This window comes from Nicotiana tomentosiformis, chromosome 4 (assembly GCF_000390325.3).
Source record: "Nicotiana tomentosiformis chromosome 4, ASM39032v3, whole genome shotgun sequence".
Classification (NCBI taxonomy): domain Eukaryota; kingdom Viridiplantae; phylum Streptophyta; class Magnoliopsida; order Solanales; family Solanaceae; genus Nicotiana; species Nicotiana tomentosiformis.
In genome coordinates this window covers 10,733,985-10,755,595 of record NC_090815.1, presented here as the reverse complement: position 1 = coordinate 10,755,595, position 21,611 = coordinate 10,733,985, and positions in this window count along the sequence as shown.

Below are 21,611 nucleotides of genomic sequence, written 5' to 3'. Positions count from 1 at the left end.
AAATTCTTTAAAGGGTGGGTGAAGTAGCCTACAGGCTTGCATTACCATCTAGTTTATCAGCGGTTCATCCGGTGTTCCATGTGTCTATGCTCCGGAAATATCATGATGACCCGTCCCACGTGTTAGATTTCAGCTCTGTCCAATTGGACAAAGATTTGACTTATGAGGAGGAGCCGGTAGCCATTCTAGACCGGCAGGTCCGACAGTTGAGGTCTAAGAGTTATCCTTCAGTTCAGGTGTAATAGAGAGGTCAGCCGGTAGAGGCATCTACCTGGGAGTCCGAGTCGGACATGCAGAGTAAATATCCACACCTTTTCTCCAGCTCAGGTACCTTTTCTAACTCCGTTCGAGGATGAACGCTTGTTTTAGAGGTGGAGAATGTGATGACCCAAAATGTCATCTTTAAATTTAATAAGTAATTCTGTGTTCTAAGACCTCAAAAAGCACCATGTATCATTCATCGACTTGGTGCGCAGTCCGTAAAATTTTTCGGAAAGTTTTCATGTGAAAAATGGATTAAAATTTGAAATAGAGCTTTAAAACTCAATTGAGTTGACTTTGGTCAACATTTTTAGCAAACAGAGTATTTTGACAATTCCGGTAGGTTCGTATCGTGATTTGGGACTTGGGCATATGCCCAAAATTGAATTCCGAGGTCCCTAGCCCGAGATGTGGAATTTTGATGAAGAATTAAAAGCTTGAAAGCTTAATGATTTTTAAGAAATTACTGATGTTGGATTTATTGACCTCGGTCCGTATTTTAGTTTCGGAGCTCGGTATAGGTCCACTATAATATTTATGACTTGCCTGTCAAATTTGGTGAGAATCGGAGTTGATTTGACGTGATTCGGACGTTCGGTTATAAAAATATAAGTTTTAAAGTTTTCTTGAAAATTTTCTTTGATTTGGTGTTCGATTCGTATTTCTAGGTGTTATTTTGGCGATTTGATCATGCGAGCAAATTCGTGTGATGTTTTAGGTCTTGTGTGTATGTTTGGTTTGTAGCCCCGAGGGCTCGGGTGAGTTTCGGATAGGCTACGAGATGATTTTGAACTTAGAAATTCTGGTTTTTGAGCTTCTGCTGTCATTTGGTGCATTGTGCTTCGCGATCGCGAAGAGTAAATTGTAAGTAGTGAGTTTTACCCTTCGCGTTCGCGAAGTGTCACGACCCGAAATTTCCCACCGACGGGACCGTGATGGTGTCTAACATTTCACTTGCTAGGCAAGCCAACGTTAGAAAATCGTTAAACCAATTCCTTATTTTCATTCAGTAAATAACAATAATTAACTAAGATAAAATATATTAAGTGCGAAATATCATAAAATTATACTATTTACTACCACCCGGATCCGGAGTCGCAATTCACGAGCATTCTAAAATTTACTACAAGTAATAGTCTGAAAGAAATACAATTGTCTGAATGAAAGAAAACAGTAGAACAGAAAAGATAGACGGGGAGTTCAAGGTCTGTATACGCTGACAAATCTACCTTGAGTCTCCGGACAGCGGACCAATAGCAAAATCTTGATCAACCGGAGCCGGTATCAGTACAACCGACTCCATGTACTGGTAAGTGTCGAGCCTAACCTCGACGAAGTAGTGACGAGGCTAAGCCAAGGCACCTACAAATCAACATGTACAATTTAATAGTGTATATACATATAACAAAAATGAAGAACTAAACAGGAAATGTCGGGAGGGGAAAATACTGAGGGGAATACAAGATAAAGAACTACAACAGAATGATCACCGGAGCAGTCAATATACCATGAATCAACAAGAATAGTGAATACAGTAAGGAAAAATGCACGGCATCACCCTTCGTGCATTAACACTCACAATATGGAACGGCATCACCCTTCGTGCATTAACACTCAGAATATGGCACGACATCACCCTTCGTGCATTAACACTCACAATATGGCACAGCAGCACCCTTCGTGCATTAACACTCACAATATGACACGGCATCACCCTTCGTACATTAACACTCTCCCTTACCATAATGCAATGCATAAATAACAACAGGGAGATAGAATAACAAGTACAAACCTTACTTCAATATTTGGTTCCATAACATTAATCTCAACTTTGAAATAAAAACTCAATTATCACCAGAAAATCCGTAAACATGATAAGAACGATAAATTGAACAACACTAGTATAACACATAACAATTAGGCATAGAAATGAGACAATATAAGAAAAACTGAGAAACATGGAAAAATAGGTAAATTGGCGGTGCATAAGTACTCGTCACCTCAGATATATGCCGCTCACATGAATTTCACTTAGCAAGTAATCTAAGGTTCCTAATTCCCTCAAGTCAGGGTTAGACACAACACTTATCTTGCTTCAAAGGCCACTTAATTCTCAATCATAGCTTTTTCTTTGGAATTTATCTCCAAACCACTCGTATCTATTATTTGGGGAAGAGATGGTCTTTGGAAAATCGCCTCTTGTGCTTTAGGTCTTGAAAATTTAGGAAAATGAATGAAAATTCCTGTCCAAAAGTCATTTTGTTCAGCTGCAGACATCGCATTTGCGACCTGAGCTTCGCAAATGCGAAGCTCGCAATTGCGAAGGGGCTATTGCAATTGCGAAGCCTTCACAATCCTGCTACCCTTCGCAAATGCGAGGAAAGTGTCGCAATTGCGATCATTGACCTCGCAAATGCGGACAAAAGATCGCATTTGCGATCCATACCCCTCCCAGACTCCCTTCGCAAATGCGAAGAAAAGTTCGCAATAAAATTAATCGAAACGGCACGGCATCACCCTTCGTGCATTAACTCTCATATCATGGCATGACATCACCCTTCGTGCATTAACACTCACAATATGGCACGGCATCACCCTTCATGCATTAACACTCACAATATGGCACGACATCACCCTTCGTGCATTAACACTCACAATATGGCACAACAGCACCCTTCGTGCATTAACACTCACAATATGGCACGGCATTACCCTTCATGCATTAACACTCTCCCTTACCATAATGCAATGCATAAATAACAACAGGGAGATAGAATAACAAGTACAAACCTTACTTTAACATTTGGTTTGATAACATCAGTCTCAACTTTGAAATAAAAACTCAATTATCATCAGAAAATCCGTAAACATAATAAGAACGATAAATTGAACAACACTAGTATAACACATAGCAATTAGGAATGAGACAATATAAGAAAAATTGAGAAACATGGAAAAATAAGTAAATTGGCGGCGCATAAGTACTCGTCACCTCAAATATATGCCGCTCACATGAATTTCACTTAGCAAGTAATCTAAGGTTCCTAATTCCCTCAAGTCAGGGTTAGACACAACACTTACTTGCTTCGAAAGCCACTTAATTCTCAATCACAACTTTTCCTTTGGAATTTACCTCCAAACCACTCGTATCTATGATTTGGGGAAGAGATAGTCTTTGGAAAATCACCTCTTGTGTTTTAGGTCTTGAAAATTTGGGAAAATGAATGAAAATTCCAGTCCAAAAGTCATTTTGTTCAGCTGCAGACGTCGCAATTATGAAGCCTTCACAATCCTGCTGCCCTTCGCAAATGCGAGGAAAGTGTCGCAATTGCGATCACTGACCTCGCAAATGCGGACAAAAGATCGCATTTGCGATCCATACCCCCTCCCAGACTCCCTTCGCAAATGCGAAGAAAAGTTCGCAATTGCGAACACAGGCTGGCCCGACTTCTCTTCACATTTGCGATGAGAAGTTCACAAATGCGACCTGAACAGTGATCGCAAATTCCAACCGTGACCTCACATTTGCGAGGTCTAAGGCCTGCAACACAGCTGAAGCACACCAGCTACTTTTCTAAGTCCAAATCACTCCGTAGCCTATCCAAAACTCACCCGAGCCCTCGGGGATCCAAATCAAACATGCACACAAGTCTAAAAACATCATACGAACTTGCTCGCATGATCAAATCGCCAAAATGACACCTAGAACTACGAATTTAGTACCAAATCAAATGAAATTCTCAAGAACACTTTAAAATTTCTATTTTCTCAACTGGACGTCCGAATCATGTCAAATCAACTCCGTTTCTCACCAAATTTCACAGACAAGCTTAAATATCATAATGAACCAGTACCAAAATACGGACCCAATACTAACAATGCCAAATATCAATAAATTTTTAAAAACAAATAATTTTCAGACTTTTAAGTTTTATCAAAAATTCATAACTCAAGCTAGGGACCTCCAAATTTAATTCCGGGCATACGCCCAGGTCCCATAATTTGATCCGGACCTACCAGAACCGTCAAAATACAGATCCGAGCCCGTTTATCAAAAATGTTGACCGAAGTCAGCTAAAATCAACTTTTAAGGCAAAAACTCTTATTTTTATTAGTTTTCAACAAAAAAGCTTTCCAGAAACCTACCCGAACTGCACACGCAAATCGAGGAGGGTAAAAATGAGATTTTAAGGCTTAAGAGCGCAGATTCGAGTTCTAAAATATAAGATGACCTTTTGGGTCATCACAATCTCCACCTATAAAACAACCATTCGTCATTGAACGGACATAGAAAAGTACCTGGGCTGGTGAAAAGGTGGGGGTATCTACTCTGCATATCGGACTCGGACTCCCAAGTAGCTACCTCAATAGGCTGACCTCTCCACTGCACTCGAACTGAAGGGTAACTCTTTGACCTCAACTGACGAACCTGCCGGTCTAGAATGGCCACCGGCTCCTCCTCGTAAGTCAAATCCTTGTCCAACTGGACAGAGCTGAAATCTAACACGTGGGACGGGTCACCATGATATTTTCATAGCATAGACACATGGAATACCGGATGAACTGAGGATAACCCTGGAGGCAGCGCAAGTCTATAAGCTACCTCCCCCACCGTCTCAAGGATCTCAAATGGCCTGATATACCTAGGGCTCAACTTGCCCTTCTTCCCGAACCTCATTACACCCTTCATGGGTGATACCCGAAGTAACACTCTCTCTCCGACAATAAATGCAATATCACAAACTCTACGGTCTGCATAACTCTTCTACATGGACTGAGTTGTGCGAAGTCGATCCTGAATAATCTTGACCTTATCCAAGGCATCCTGTACTAAATCTGTACCCAATAACCGAGCCTCCCCCCGGCTCAAACCACCCAACTGGCGACCTACACCGCCTACCATATAATGCCTCATAGGGAGCCATCTGAATGCTCGACTAGTAGCTGTTGTTGTAGGCAAACTCTACAAGGGGCAAGAACTGATCCCACGACCTTCCGAAGTCTATAACACAAGAGCAGAGCATATCCTCCAAGATCTGAATAGTACGCTCGGACTGCCCGTCCGTCTGAGGATGAAATGCTGTGCTCAACTCAACCCGCGTACCCAACTCACGCTGAACTGCCCTCCAAAAGTGAGAGGTAAACTGCGTACCTCGATCAGAAATGATAGACGCGGGCACATCGTGAAGACAGACGATCTCCCGAATATAAATCTCTGCCAACCGCTCCGAGGAATAGGTAACTACCATATGAATGAAATGCGCTGACTTGGTCGGCCTGTCCACAATAACCCAAACTGCATCGAACTTCCTCTGAGTCCGTGGGAGTCTAACAACAAAATCCATAGTGATATGCTCCCACTTCCACTCAGTAATATCTAACCTCTGGAATAAACCACCAGGTCTCTGATGCTCACAGTTTACCTGCTGGCAATTTAGGCACCTAGCTACATAGGCAACTATGTCCTTCTTCATTTGCCTCCACCAATAATGCTACCTCAAGTCCTGATACATCTTGGCGGCGCCCGGATGAATAGAATACCGGGAACTGTGGGACTCCTCAAGGATCAACTCATGAAGTCCATCCACATTAGGCACATAGATATGACCCTGCATCCTCAAAACTCCGTCATCTCCAACAGTAACCTGCTTGGCACCACCGTGCCGCACTGTGTCTCTAAGGACAAGTAAATGAGGATCGTCATCCTGCCGATCTCTGATGCACTCAAACAAAGAAGACTGAGTAACTGTACAATCTAGAACACGGCTGGGCTCAGAAACATCTATCCTCACGAACTGGTTGGCCAAGGCCTGAACATCCAATGCAGGCGGTCTCTCACCAACTGGAATATATGCAAGGTTACCCATACTGCCTAACTTTCTACTCAAAGGATCGGTCACCACATTGGCCTTCCTGGGATGATACAATATGGTGATATCATACTCTTTCAATAGCTCCAGCCACCTCCTCTGCCTCAAATTGAGTTCCTTCTGCTTGAACAAATACTGCAAGCTCCGATGATGAGTGAATACCTCACATGGCACGCCGTAAAGATAATGCCTCCAAATCTTCGGTGCGTGAACAATGGCTGACATCTCTAGATCATGAATAGGTAATTCTTCTCGTGAACCTTCAGCTTCCGTGAAGCATATGCAATAACCTTGCCACCCTGCATCAATACCGTACCCAGACTAATACGAGATGTGTCACAATATACTGTATAAGATCCTGAACCTGTGGGTAACACCAATACCGGTGTCGTAGTCAAAGCAGTCTTGAGCTTCTGAAAGCTCGCTTCACACTCGTCTGACCACGTGAACGGGGCACCCTTCTGGGTCAATCTGGTCAACCGGGTTGCTATGGATGAAAACCCCTCCACAAATCGACGGTAATAGCCCGCCAAACCCAGGAAACTACGGATCTCTATAGCTGATGTGGGTCTAGGCTAGTTCTGGACTGCCTCAATCTTCTTAGGATCTACCTGACTACCCTCTGCTGATACAACGTGACCCAAGAAAGCAACTGAACTCAACCAAAACTCGTATTTTGAGAACTTAGCATATAACTGGCTGTCTTTCAGAGTCTGAAGAACCATCCGAAAGTGCTGCTCATGCTCCTCTCGACTGTGGGAGTAGATCAATATATCATCAATAAACACAAACACAAAGTAATCCAAGTAGGGTTTGAACACCCGGTTTATCAAATCCATGAATGCTGCTGGGGCATTTGTCAGCCCAAATGACATCACTAGAAACTCATAATGCCCATACCGAGTCCGAAAAGCTGTCTGAGGAACATCGGATGCCCTAATCCTCAACTGATGGTAGCCAGATATCAAATCAATCTTTGAAAACACCTTGGCACCCTGAAGCTGATCAAATAAATCATCAATCCTCGGTAATGGATATTTGTTCTTGATGGTGGCTTTGTTCAACTGCCGATAATCTATACACATCCTCATTGATCCATCTTTCTTCTTCACAAATAACACAGGTGCACCCCAGGGCGAGACACTAGGTCTAACGAAACCCTTATCAAGAAAATCTTGCAACTGCTCCTTCAATTCTTTTAACTCTGGCGGGGCCATGCGATATGGCAGAATGGAAATAGGTTGAGTGCCCGGAGCCAAATCAATGTAGAAATCAATATCCCTGTCGGGTGGCATCCCCGGCAGGTCTGCAGGAAACACCTCTGGAAACTTACGAACAACCGACACCGAATATATGGAAGGAACCTCTGCACTAGAATCGCGGACATAAGCCAAATAAGCTAGATACCCCTTCTCGACCATATGCCGAGCCTTCACATAAGAGATAACCTTGCTGGCAGAATGGCCAAGATTCCCTCTCCACTCTAATCGAGGCAATCCCTGCAAGGCTAAGATCACCATCTTGGCATGACAATCTAATATAGCATGATAAGGTGACAACCAATCCATACCCAGTATGACATCAAAATCAACCATGTCAAGAAGTAGGAGATCTACACGAGTCTCAAGAATCCTAATGGTGACCACACACGAACGATAAACACGATCTACAACAATAGCATCTCCCACTGGTGTGGACACATACACAAGAGCACTCAAAGAATCACGAGGCACAACCAAATAGGAAGCAAAATAGGATGACACATAGGAGTAAGTAGACCTCAGATCAAATAGAACTGAAGCATCTCTACTGCAAACTGAAACAGTACCTGTGATAACAGTGTCAGATGACTCAGCCTCAGGCCTGGATGGAAAAGCATAACACCGGGGCTGGGCCCCACCACCCTGAACTACGTCCCTGGGACGACCTCTAACTGGCTGGTCTCCACCTCTAACGGCCTGACCTCCACCTCTAACTGTCTGGCCCCTACCTCTGGCTGCCTGACCCCTGCCTCTGGCTGGCTGAGCAGGTGGTGCAGCAACTGGTGCCGGAAATATGGCACGAGAACTTCGATGCTGTGAGCTGCCCATTGCCCGAGGGCAAAATCTAGCAATGTGCCTCGGATCACCATAAGTATAACATAACCTCGGCTGCTGTGACTGCTGACCCTGAAACTGACCATGTCGACCTGAATAACCACCCTGATAACTCTGGAGTGGAGGTGCACTAATAGGAGCTGGTGATGCACTGTAGGCTAGCTAGTCGGAATAATACATCTGAGGGCCACGACCACCTGAGGCACCGTGAGATACCTGAAGCGCTGAATGAAACGGCCTGGGAGGATGGCCTCTACCAAAAGTACTCCTGCCTCTAGGTGAGGCACCGCTGAACTCACCGGAATGACGAGGTCTCTTGTCAGACCCCTGACCTCCCTGAGTAAGAACCAGTTTGACTCATCTGGCGACATTAGCAGCCGCCTGAAAAGAAATCTCACTCCCCGTCTCCTTAGCCATCTGCAATATGATAGGCTGAGCAAGTCCATCAATAAACCTCATCACCCTCTCTCTCTCTCAGTGGGAAGTAGAAGAATAGCATGACGGGCCAAATCCACAAAATGGGTCTCATACTGAGTAACAATCATACTGCCCTACTGGAGACGCTCAAACTGACGGCGACGCTCCACTCTCAATGTGATAGGCAGAAACTTCTCTATGAAGAGCTGAGAGAACTGGTCCTAAGTAAGAGCAGGCGACCCAGCTGGTCTGGTCAACAAGTAATCTCTCCACCATTTCTTGGTGGAACCCGTCATCTGAAATGCAGCAAAATTGACCCCATTGGTCTCCACTATACCCATGTTCCGTAAAACCTCGTGACAACTATCAAGATACTCCTGGGGATCCTGTGAAGGAGCACCGCTGAAGTGAACAGGAAAGAGCTTGATAAACCTGTCTATTCTCCATAAGGCCTCAGAAGACATAGCTGGCCCATCTCCGACCTGTGCCGCAATAACCGACTGAACTAATCCAATTGGTTGAGCTGCTGAAAGCCTGATACTGGGGAGCTATCTGCTCCGGAGCGGGAGTGGTAGGAGTCTGGGCTCCTCCTTCAGCCTGAGAGACTGTTGTGCCATGGGAAATGCGCCAGTCTAGGCCACACTCTCCATAAAGCCCACCAAACGGACCAAAGAGTACTGAAGTACTGGGGTAGCAATGAACCCCTCCAGAACCTGAGCTGGTCCGGCAGGAACAGTCAGGGCTAGAACCTCCTCGTCAAGCTCTATCTGAGGCTCCACAGTTGGGGCTGCTGCTCGGGCTCTAGGCTGAACCCTGCCCCTGCCTCGGCCTCTGGCACAGCCTCGGCCTCGACCTCTGCCCCGCATAGGAGCTGCCACTGGAGGCTCTGGCTGCTGCTCAGCTGAGGAAGCGGTACGTGTTCTCGCCATCTGTGAGAGAATAAGAGTAGAAGAGTTCAATCAGCATTGAGAAAGCAAAATCGCACGACAGAGAAGAAAAAAAGTGAAACTTGTTCCTAAACTTCATAGCCTCTGAAAGATAAGCACAGACGTCTCCGTACCGATCCTCCAGACTCTACTAAGCTTGCTCGTGAATCGTGAGACTTAGGCAACCTAGTGCTCTGATACCAACTGTCATGACACAAAATTTCACACCAACGGGACCGTGATGGCGCCTAACATTTCACTTGCTAGGCAAGCCAACATTAGAAAATTGTTAAACCAATTCCTTATTTCCATTCAGTAAATAACAATAATTAACTAAGATGAAATATATTAAGTGCGGAATATCACAAAATTGTATTAATTACTACCACCCGGATCTGGAGTCGCAATTCACGAGCAATCTAGAATTTACTACAAGTAATAGTCTGAAAGAAATACAACTGTCTGAATGAAAGAAAACAGCAGAACAGAAAAGATAGACAGGGACTTCAAGGTCTGTGTACGCCGACAGATCTACCTTGTGTCTCCGGACAGCAGACCAATAGCAAAATCTTGATCAACCGGAGCCGGTATCAAAATCTGCACAAAAAGTGTAGAGTGCAGTATCAGTACAACCGACCCCATGTACTGGTAAGTGTCGAGCCTAACCTCGACGAAGTAGTGACGAGGCTAAGGCAAGGCACCTACAAATCAATCTGTACAATTTAACAGTGTATATACACATAACATAAATGAAGAAGTAAACAGGAAATATCGGGAGGGGAAAATACTGAGGGGAATACAAGATAAAGGACTACAACAGAATGATCACCGGAGCAGTCAATATACCATGAATCAATAGGAATAGTGAATACAGTAAGGAAAAATGCACGGCATCACCCTTCGTGCATTAACACTCACAATATGGAACGGCATCACCCTTCGTGCATTAACACTCAGAATATGGCACGACATCACCCTTCGTGCATTAACACTCACAATATGGCACAGCAGCACCCTTCGTGCATTAACACTCACAATATGACACGGCATCACCCTTCGTACATTAACACTCTCCCTTACCATAATGCAATGCATAAATAACAACAGGGAGATAGAATAACAAGTACAAACCTTACTTCAATATTTGGTTCCATAACATTAATCTCAACTTTGAAATAAAAACTCAATTATCACCAGAAAATCCGTAAACATGATAAGAACGATAAATTGAACAACACTAGTATAACACATAACAATTAGGCATAGAAATGAGACAATATAAGAAAAACTGAGAAACATGGAAAAATAGGTAAATTGGCGGTGCATAAGTACTCGTCACCTCAGATATATGCCGCTCACATGAATTTCACTTAGCAAGTAATCTAAGGTTCCTAATTCCCTCAAGTCAGGGTTAGACACAACACTTATCTTGCTTCAAAGGCCACTTAATTCTCAATCATAGCTTTTTCTTTGGAATTTATCTCCAAACCACTCGTATCTATTATTTGGGGAAGAGATGGTCTTTGGAAAATCGCCTCTTGTGCTTTAGGTCTTGAAAATTTAGGAAAATGAATGAAAATTCCTGTCCAAAAGTCATTTTGTTCAGCTGCAGACGTCGCATTTGCGACCTGAGCTTCGCAAATGCGAAGCTCGCAATTGCGAAGGGGCTATTGCAATTGCGAAGCCTTCACAATCCTGCTACCCTTCGCAAATGCGAGGAAAGTGTCGCAATTGCGATCATTGACCTCGCAAATGCGGACAAAAGATCGCATTTGCGATCCATACCCCTCCCAGACTCCCTTCGCAAATGCGAAGAAAAGTTCGCAATTGCGAACACAGGCTGGCTCGGCTTCTCTTCGCATTTGCGATGAGAAGTTCGCAAATGCGACCTCAACAGTGATCGCAAATGCCAACCCTGACCTCGCATTTGCGAGGTCTGAGCCCTGCAGCACAGCTGAAGCACACCAGCTATTTGTTTTAGTCCAAATCACTCTGTAGCCTATCCAAAACTCACCCGAGCCCTCGGGGCTCCAAACCAAACATGCACACAAGTCTAAAAATATCATACGAACTTGCTCGCGCGATCAAATCGCCAAAATAATACCTAGAACTACGCATTTAGTACCAAATCAAATGAAATTCTCAAGAACACTTTAAAATTTCTATTTTCTCAGCTGGACGTCCGAATCACGTCAAATCAACTCCGTTTCTCACCAAATTTCACAGACAAGTCTTAAATATCATAATGAACCTGTACCGGACTCCGAAACCAAAATACGGACCCGATACTAACAACGCCAAATATCAATAAATTCTTAAAAATAAATAATTTCTTGACTTTTAATTTTCATCAAAAATGCATAACTCAAGCTAGGGACCTCCGAATTCAATTCCGGGCATACGCCCAGGTCCCATAATTCAATACGGACCTATCGGAACCGTCAAAATATGGATCCGGACCCGTTTACCAAAAATGTTGACCGAAGTCAACTAAAATTAACTTTTAAGGCAACAATTCTTATTTTTATTAGTTTTCAACATAAAAGCTTTCCGAAAACCTGCCCGTACTGCGCATGCAAATCGAGGAGGGTAAAAATGAGATTTGTAAGGCTTAAGAGCGCAAATTCGAGTTCTAAAACATAAGATGACCTTTTGGGGGTCATCACACGAAGATAGGCACGCGATTGCGGAAGGTAAACTCCCAGTGCACTGCGAATGCAAGGGATCGGATGCGATCACGTAGAAGGATGGAAGGCATGAGCTAGGCACGTCAATTGTGCTCCGCGATTGCATGAGCATTTACGCAATCGCGTAAGGCTGGAAAAATGTACTCCGCGATCGCATGAGCATTTATGCGATCGCGTAGAGTTAAAAGTCTGGGCAGCCAAAATGTGCTTTGCGATCGCGAAGCCATTCCCGCAATCGCGAAGAGTAAAATGAACCTGGGCAAAAGTTGTTCTACATGATCGCGAACGAATTTTCGCGATCGCGATGAGTAAAAATCCCAGAAACAGAACTTAAGTTCTGAAAATGGGGTTTCGACCTATTTTCAACTCTTTTCCATTTTTGAGCTCGGGAAAGGCGATTCTTGGGCGATGTTTACGGGAAAATATTGGGGTAAGTGTTCCTTATCCTATATTGATTATATTTCATGATTTCATACTCATTTATATCATGAATCCGTGAATTTATGGAAGAAAAATTAGATTTTTATAAAATCTTCCAAAAAGCAAAAAATTAAGATTTGAAGGTCCATTCGATATCGGAATTGGACAATTGTTGTATGGTTGAACTCGTATCGGAATGGGTGTTCGAATTTTGTAATTTTTTCCGGAATTTGAGACGTGGATCCCACTGTAGAATATTTTAATGAATTTTGGATTTTTATCCGTAAAATTTATAAATTCATATGGACTTAATTCCTATGATTAGTATTGAATATATCGAATTATTTGTGAATAAATTTGAAGCTTTCGGAGACAAAATTAAAAGGAAAAGTTATGGTTGAATAATTAATTGGAATTTACAAAACGAGGTAAGTGTCGTGGTTAACCTTGACTGGAGGGAATAAAATCCTTAATTTATTTGTTACGTGAACTACATGTGAATGACGTATAGGCGAGGTGACGAGTGTCTATACGTCGTCAAATTAATTGTTTGCCTGCTTACTTAAAAAATTATAAATTATTTTAAATCATAAATTAATTATTATAATAATTTTTTCTCTCCTATTCTTTGTCAAATATTAATTCTTGAATTCCTGCATTAACTGTTACATGCTATTTGATTTATGTGTTTTAATTATTATATGACATTTAGCATATTAAATATTAAACTGCCTATTTTCTCCCTGATTTCCATAATAATCTGTTATTTGTCATTGTTTATTTCATAATTAAACCATAGTTATTGTATGCTTGTTGTCTTATAATTTTATATTAATTGTTGCATTTATTGGAAAAATTTCTTCTATAAGAATAGGTAAATAGAAATTAAAAAGTCCATATTAGAGGATCGGGTTGCACGCCGCAACAGACTTATTAAAAAGTACATATTGGAGGATCGGGTTGCACGCCGCAACAGACTTATTAAAAAGTCCATATTGGAGGATCGGGTTGCACGCCGCAACAGACTTATTAAAAAGTACATATTGGAGGATCGGGTTGCACGCCGCAACAGACTTATTAAAAGTCAATATTAGGGGATCAGATTACACGCTGAAACAGACTTATTAAAAGTCTATATATATACTTGATTGAAATAAATATATGACAGACTTGATTAAAAGGAATATATTGTGAGAGCGGGTTGCACGCTGCAACAGAAATAAATGTGAATATATTGTGAGAGCGGGTTGCACGCTGCAACAGAATTGGTTGAAATGATAATGGATTATGACTGCTGAATTGGCTTCAATTATTATAAAATGAGTTACCTGTTTTATTTCTATTATTTGTTGTTGTTATTGTATTGCGTACAGGTTAATGTAAGTGAACCGCCTTAGCCTCGTCACTACTTCATCGAGGTTATGCTCAGCACTTACCAGTATATGGGGTCGGTTGTACTGATATTACACTCTGCACTTCTTGTGCAGATTTTGGAGTTGGTCCCAGCGGCGTACCATAGACTTGCTCGGATTCCAGCTACCAGAGGAGACTTGAGGTTTAACTGCATGGCGTCCGCAATTCTGAAGTCCCCGTCTATTTTACTTTAGCTGTGTATTTATTTCCAGACAGTTTAATTTTATTCAGACCTTTATTTGTATTTATTCTAGAAGCTCGTGCACTTGTGACACCAATTCTGGGATAGTATTTAGACATTGTTATTTTTTATGGATTATTTCACTATATTTCAAACTTTGCTTCCGCTTTTGGTTCCTTGATTATTAATAATATAAAGATTATTTAAAAATTGGTTAATATTATTCTAACTTTGGCTTGCCTAGCAAGTGAAATGTTAGGCGCCATCACGGTCCGAAGGTGGAAATTTCGGGTCGTGATAATTCAAAATTCAATATTTGTAATAAATGCAGTAAAAACAATCAATACTTTAAATGAATTGCGTGGGTTTCGACCGCCGGTAATTTTTGTATTGTTAAATAACTATTTCTTATGTTGCGTAGTTTCAGACTGCCGGAACTTTTAAAGAATATAATATTTTTTAATAATTAAATCATCAATTTGCGGGGTTGAATTGCCCCAAATTAACTGCTGCTAATTAATTACGGCAGTCGCGGCAGAACTACTGTAAATTGATTGCGGCGAGCCTTCTTGCGGGAGTTTTGTGAATTGCTGCAACAACAAATTGCGGGAGTTACTAACCGTTGCAATTTGTAAAAATAACTGCCGCAATTTAACCTTTTTTGTAGTTACACAAACAACAAAAAAGAAATTGAGAACGAACTATCCCAATCTCCTTTGAAATCAGAAGGAAATTTTTTTTACTTGAATCAAGACAACCGTAACACTAAAGTAGAGGTTTCAATAGTTTTATTTATCCGTCCGTAGTTTCATATATTGTTGTGAGACATCTAAAGTAGAGGTTTCAATAGTTTTATTTATCCGTCCGTAGTTTCATATATTGTTGTGAGACATTTTGAATACAAACAATAAGGCAGGTACTCAACAATGAGAATGAAAACTCATTACCAGTATATGCTACATTAAAATTTATACGGTAAAGTAGTAGTAAGGCATGGAAAGAATACATGATCATACCTTCACAAATGAAAGATCACAAAAACTCTTTAAGACAAACAAAAACGTAAATGGGAAAGTAGAAGACAAAAACTCTTTAATACGATTCAAGTCATTCTAAACCAATTTAAACTCAAGAAAAATGATAAAAAGTAGAAGGCATAAAACACGTATCAAGCTACATAAAAGTAGATATGATGACTTACAACTTCATTTTTCTTCTTTCCTTCGGGCCATGGCGGCAAGAATGTAATTCAATTTTGAAGTACACAGCTGAGTAAATCAATGTATAGAAAAAGATAGAGATAGTATTGACATAAGCAAAATTGATTTATATTTAATGTCTAGAAAAGAAACAGTAGTCAATATGTGCGTACATCCAAACGTCTAACGCTTTGCCTTCTGATCTATCCAACATTTATGCTTTTGGAATATGAAAGCTTTGAATAGTGATAGCCATTCTTCTAACGTTTTTTCTTTCATTAACGTGTGAGCATTGAGCATTTAACTGCATTAAGTTATTGTTTTATGTTGGCATGCATATTTTACAACTTTTAATATTAATGTTTTTACCGGAAAATGAGGTAAAAAGCCAAAAAATTGTAGAAAAAGATAAATACGCCATAGAGAGGTGCCACATCACCTCTCTATTCTCAACTTTATATATATATATATATATATATATATATATATATATAGATTTTTGTAATGGGTTTATGGGAGATTACAGCTCATTGAGACATTTCAAGGATTGTATATAAAAAATAATTGTGAGGGAGCGAAATGAGTCATGAACTAATTCAAGACTCGTTCCAATAAGTAAAAGAAAAAAAATACAAATACATATCACGGATATGAAAGAGACAAAATAATTGAAATACTCTAAAACATTAGAAAAACTTTAGATGTACGTTAAATATTAGTCTATGTGTTCATACCCGAACCTTGGATTGATATGCTTAAATAATAAAATGATCATGTGCGCATTCCGCGTCTTGATACCTTTAAATTTAAAATAATTATATTTTGACCATGTATATATTCCGTACCTTGGTTTAACATTCAATTTCAAAGAAGTACCTTGTGTGCATACCGCAACTATATCAAAATAATTAATAAAATATAATAATTAATTAAGTGGTAATTGGCAAATTATAATCAATAAAATACAAGAATAGTCAAGAATTGATTGAAGCCGGACATTAGTCAATAGAAGCGACCGTGTTAGAATCACGAAACTCGAGGGGTGCCTTTGTCACAACCCAAAATCCCACCCCAGGCGTCATGATTGAACTTATAACTTGTTTGGATGATTGTTACCCATTGTATCATATTGTATTGTTATCCCTAAACAATGTTTGTTTTGATCGTTTAATTAAAATTGATTGTATTGCATTGTTAAATCTATTGTTCCGCAACAATGAAAAGTCCTATTTTTTAAACAAACAATTTGGTGTGGTGGGATTGTTTTTTATTTTTCTTTCGAATTATGCCCTAACTTATTACCTTATAATTTTATTTTACCCTTTATTTTTTTTATTTTTTTTAACTCCAACCTATAACCTACGTTTCGTCTCTTTTTTCCTTCTGCCGCTTCCAACTCCAACGTTTCGTATAGGTTTTGCCTTCTTTTTGTTTCATTCTTTCTTCTACTTTGATTTTAATTTCACTTTCAATTACTTTATCTCCAATTAGCTGTATAATATTGGTTGTTTTTAAGTGTGCAAAGTGTACTTATTATTGTTTTTAATATTATTAACTTGTTCCACTAATTTCAATAAAATTTATATGAATTTAATTGCTTAATTTAGATATAAGACATAATTGGTGATAAATTAGTAGAAAGGGGTTTCTTAAATTATTTTTATGCGTAATTCTTGATAAATTGAATATTTAAAATAATTGAGGGTATTTTAGTAAACATATCAGACACCGTACGATGCAGTCAAACCAAACAGCAAAATATTATTTAACACAATAAACTATATAATCTATCTAAATATTGTATTCATAAAACGATACAATACGATACATTATAAACGATGGGTAACAATAATCCAAACATAGTGTTAGTCTCTAAGACTAGGTAAGCCGATTACAATTTTATTTCAAGCCAATTTTTTTTTTATAGAACTTAACACAAGTGTCGAAACCAAAAGCGTAAACAAATATAACAATCTCCCAAGACTGGTAATACTGAGTCACAAACTCTAACTGAATACATGGAATGATCCCGAGGACCAAATATACAATACTGTTCGAATGAGAAATTAACAGTACAATAAAATGGAAAGACTCCAAGGGACTGCGACGACCAAGCAGCTCTACCTTAAGTCCTTGCGATCACACTCTAAGTTTGTCCGAGTCCGATATCTCCAATAGCTAGCTCTACATAGAAATGTGTAGAAGTGTAGTATGAGTACAACACAGTCGGTACCCAGTAAGTATCAAGACTAACCTCGGTGGAGTAGTGAAGAGGTACAGTCAAGACACTCACTAGTCTAATAACATGTACAATATAGTATAAAAAAATAATAGAAAAAAATAGCAGTGATAGCAACAATAATCAACAAGTGATATAGATGACAAGGCAGCAAGAACTCTATAAATATTACTCAAACAGATAATAAACACAAGTACAACCAATAATTAAGTCCTTCAAAATATACATCTTTCATCTATAAGTTTTTAATATAAATCTTTAGAATATAATATAAATATATTTCGAATATACTTCTTTCAAGTAAATATCCTTCAAATATAATTTTTTCAAATAATTATCTTTCGAATATAATTCTCATTCAAATAAAAGTCACCATATGACACCTCATTTCACAGTCATAACATACGGGTCTCATCCCACTTTCATATTTTCACGGCACCTCGTGCCAATTTCTCTATCACAACAGTACAGAGAACTCACGTGCCAATATCATCATCATTTACTGTAACGACCCGACTTGTCGTTTTAAGAATTAACACCCATTCAGTGACTTAAGATCTCGAGCAGTTTCGCAATATGTATTATGACCCGCAGGAGTGGTCGAGTTTAATTTTCGGAAGATTCAGAAATAAATTTAAAGAGCAATTCTCATTTTTGAAGCTTAAATGGAAAGGGAAGACCGGAGTGTCGACTTTTTAGCAAATGACCCCGGAATAGAATTTTGATGATGTCAATCGCTTCGTATGGTAATTTCAGACTTAGGCGTATGTCCGAATTTGGATTTGAAAGTCTATAGGACAATTCGACGCATTTTGGCAAAAGTTTAAAAATAGAAATTTTTTGGAAAGTTCTACCGAAGGTTGAATTTTTTATAACAAGGTCGGATTTCGATTTCGGAAATTTGGAACAGCTCCATCACGTTATTTATGACTTGTGTATAAAATTTAAAGTCATTACGGATTGATTTGATACGTTTTAGCGCGAAATATAAAAGTTGGAAGATTTAAAAACTCATAATTCGATTCGATGCGCGATTCGTAATTTCGGCATTCTTTGATGTGGTTTAAAGCTTCGACTAAGTTCGTATTGTATTTTGGGACCTGTTGGTATATTTGGTTAAAGTCCCGGGGGGCCGGGCGAGTTTCAGATGGTTAAACGGACCAAAATTGTGCTTGAAGGAATTCTGGAATTTTTCTGGTTCTGGTGCAAATGGTCGCAGGTGCGCGACTGCAAAAGCAACAAAATGGTCGTAGATGGGGCCTGGACTGGAATGGGCAGAGGTCGCAAGTGCGATACATTTTCTGCACCTGCGTGACCGCAGAAGCGGAAGCTCTTCCGCAGGTGCGAGAGGGCAGTGGCATGTGGACGTCACAAAAGCGAGAATTTTCTCGCAAAAGCAATCTCGAAGGTGTGACAAATGTGTACGCAGATGCGAAACTGGGCAGAAACATAAGGATTGAACTTGGTCATTTTTCCATTTTCGTTTTGGATTTTTGGAGCTCGGATTTAGGCGATTCTGGAGGGATTTTTTATAAGCTTGGTTGGGGTAAGTGTTCTATATCCTAAAGTGATTATATTTCATGAATCTATGGTTATATTCATCTTTTAATTCGAGTTTACTCGAGGAAATTGGGATTTTTGTAAAAACTTTTCAAAAACAAAAATTTAAGATTTGGAGGTCGAGTTATTATCGAAATTGGATAAAATTGGTATGGTTGAACTTGTATCGGAATGGGTGTTCAGATTTCGTAAAAATTATGTCAGGTTCTGAGAGGCGGACCCCACGTTGACTTTTATTGACTTTTAAAAGATAAATTTTTTAAGTCGGCGTATTATTATCTGGAATTATTTCTGATGAATGTTAATGAAGTTGTGCAATTAATTTGAATAGATTTGAGCTGTCCGGAGGCTAATTCAAGCAAGAAGGCGATTTTGGAATATCGGCATAACTTCAAAAAGATAAGTATCTTGCCTAACTTTGAGTGGGAAATTACCCCTTGGGCATTGAGTCTTATGTGAAAATTGTGTGATTGGAAGCCGTGTACGTGAGGTGACGAGTATGTACTCGGGTTTATATGTGCAAATTTTGTTGGTTTAAAGTTTCAGGCATCTTTATGTATTAAATTGGATAATTTTTGGTATTTGGTAAATCCTTGAATTATCAAGCCTCATTCCTTATTTGTCGAGTTTGTATTTTTTATAATAATTTGGTGTTGTGGTCACTTGGATTTTATGAGAATTTCGTGTGTTTGTTGATTTGATATTTTTCTTGGAATTAAATTCATGATGGAATCCTTATCTGTAAATATTTATTAAATAAGTTTAAATTGAGGAGTTAATATAATTATCAAGAATTTGGATTAATGAAGGCGTTGCCCTATACTTAGTATCTTTCACCTCTGCTGATTGTTTTGAGGTTTTATATACGTTGTGTGGAGCCTTGGGCTATTTGTTGAGAAATTTATTGATTCTGCTACATATTTGGAATTTGGTTGTGGTTAGTGGCAAATTGTGATATGAATTGTTGTATTGTGTTGTGGATTAAACACTCTCCTTGATGTTATTTATGCTTCCTACCTCACTTGTTAATGATAAACATGTGCTTGGTAAGGAAGAGTGTAAAGCATGAAGGATGATGCCGTGCCATTTGAATTATATTATCATGTGAGGGAGAGTGTAAAGCACGAAGGGTGATGCCGTGCCCTTTGAGAGTGTAAAGCACGAAGGGTGATGCTGTGCCATTGAGAGTGTAAAGCATGAAGGGTGATGCCTTTTCATTTTATTTATATTATCAGGTGAGGATGAGAGTAAAAGCACGAAGGGTGAAACCGTGCCATTATTTTTATATTATCATATATTCATGGCACGAAGGGTTTTTTCGTGCAGTCGAGGACGAGAGACATATATTATATTGTGATATCGTTTTGTTGTGTATACATTCATGCCTTTATCTTAAGATGTTATTGTGCACCTATGTTTTTTATGTGACTTGTAGTCGTTGTTGCTTCCTGTGTGCCTCCACGTTATTTCTTTTATTGTTATTAGCATTTCTCCCACCAAATTGGCACTGTTATATGTATGCACGGTGAGAAAGATATAAATGCATGAAGGGTGTTGCCGTGCCCAATGATTTGATCTACATATATAAATTGGGTGAAAATGAGACAAGTGCACAAAGGTATTGCCGTGTCATTTGATGTGATATGTTGAATATATTTCTCATGCCAGGAAAGTGAAATGAAGTGTCACATGATGACTGTTATTTACTTGAAAGAATTGTATTAGAAAGATGTTTACTTGAAAGAAGTATATTAGAAAGATATTTACTTGAAAGAAGTATATTTGAAAGAATTATATTTGAAAGATATTTACTTGAAAGAATTATATTTGTACTGTTAATTATTATTCAAATAGTATAGAGTATTCGATCCTTGAGATCATTTCATGTATTCAGTTAGGGTTCGTGACTCAGTATTACCAGTTTTGGGAGATTTTTCATATTTGTTTCCGTTGTTGGTTTTTGGCACCTGTATTGAATTTTAAAAAATAGAAAAAAAATAAAGATAAAAAGCTTGAAATGTAATTGTATTTGGCTTACCTAGTCTTAGAGACTATGTGCTATCACGACGCCTGCGGTGGGATTTTGGGTTGTGACAAATTGGTATTAGAGCTCTAGGTTCATAGGTTCTACGAGTCACAAATGAGTTTAGTAGAGTCTTGCGGATAGGTACGGAGACGTCTGTACATATCTTCAAGAGGCTACAGAGCTAGTAGGAAAATTCACTTCTTTCATTCCTTATCGTGTGACATTTATTCAGCTTGAAGCATATATCTTATGTTCTTTTGCATCCACTCGTGTATGAAATTGCGCACTCGGTATCAACTATGCGCCAACGGTTTGT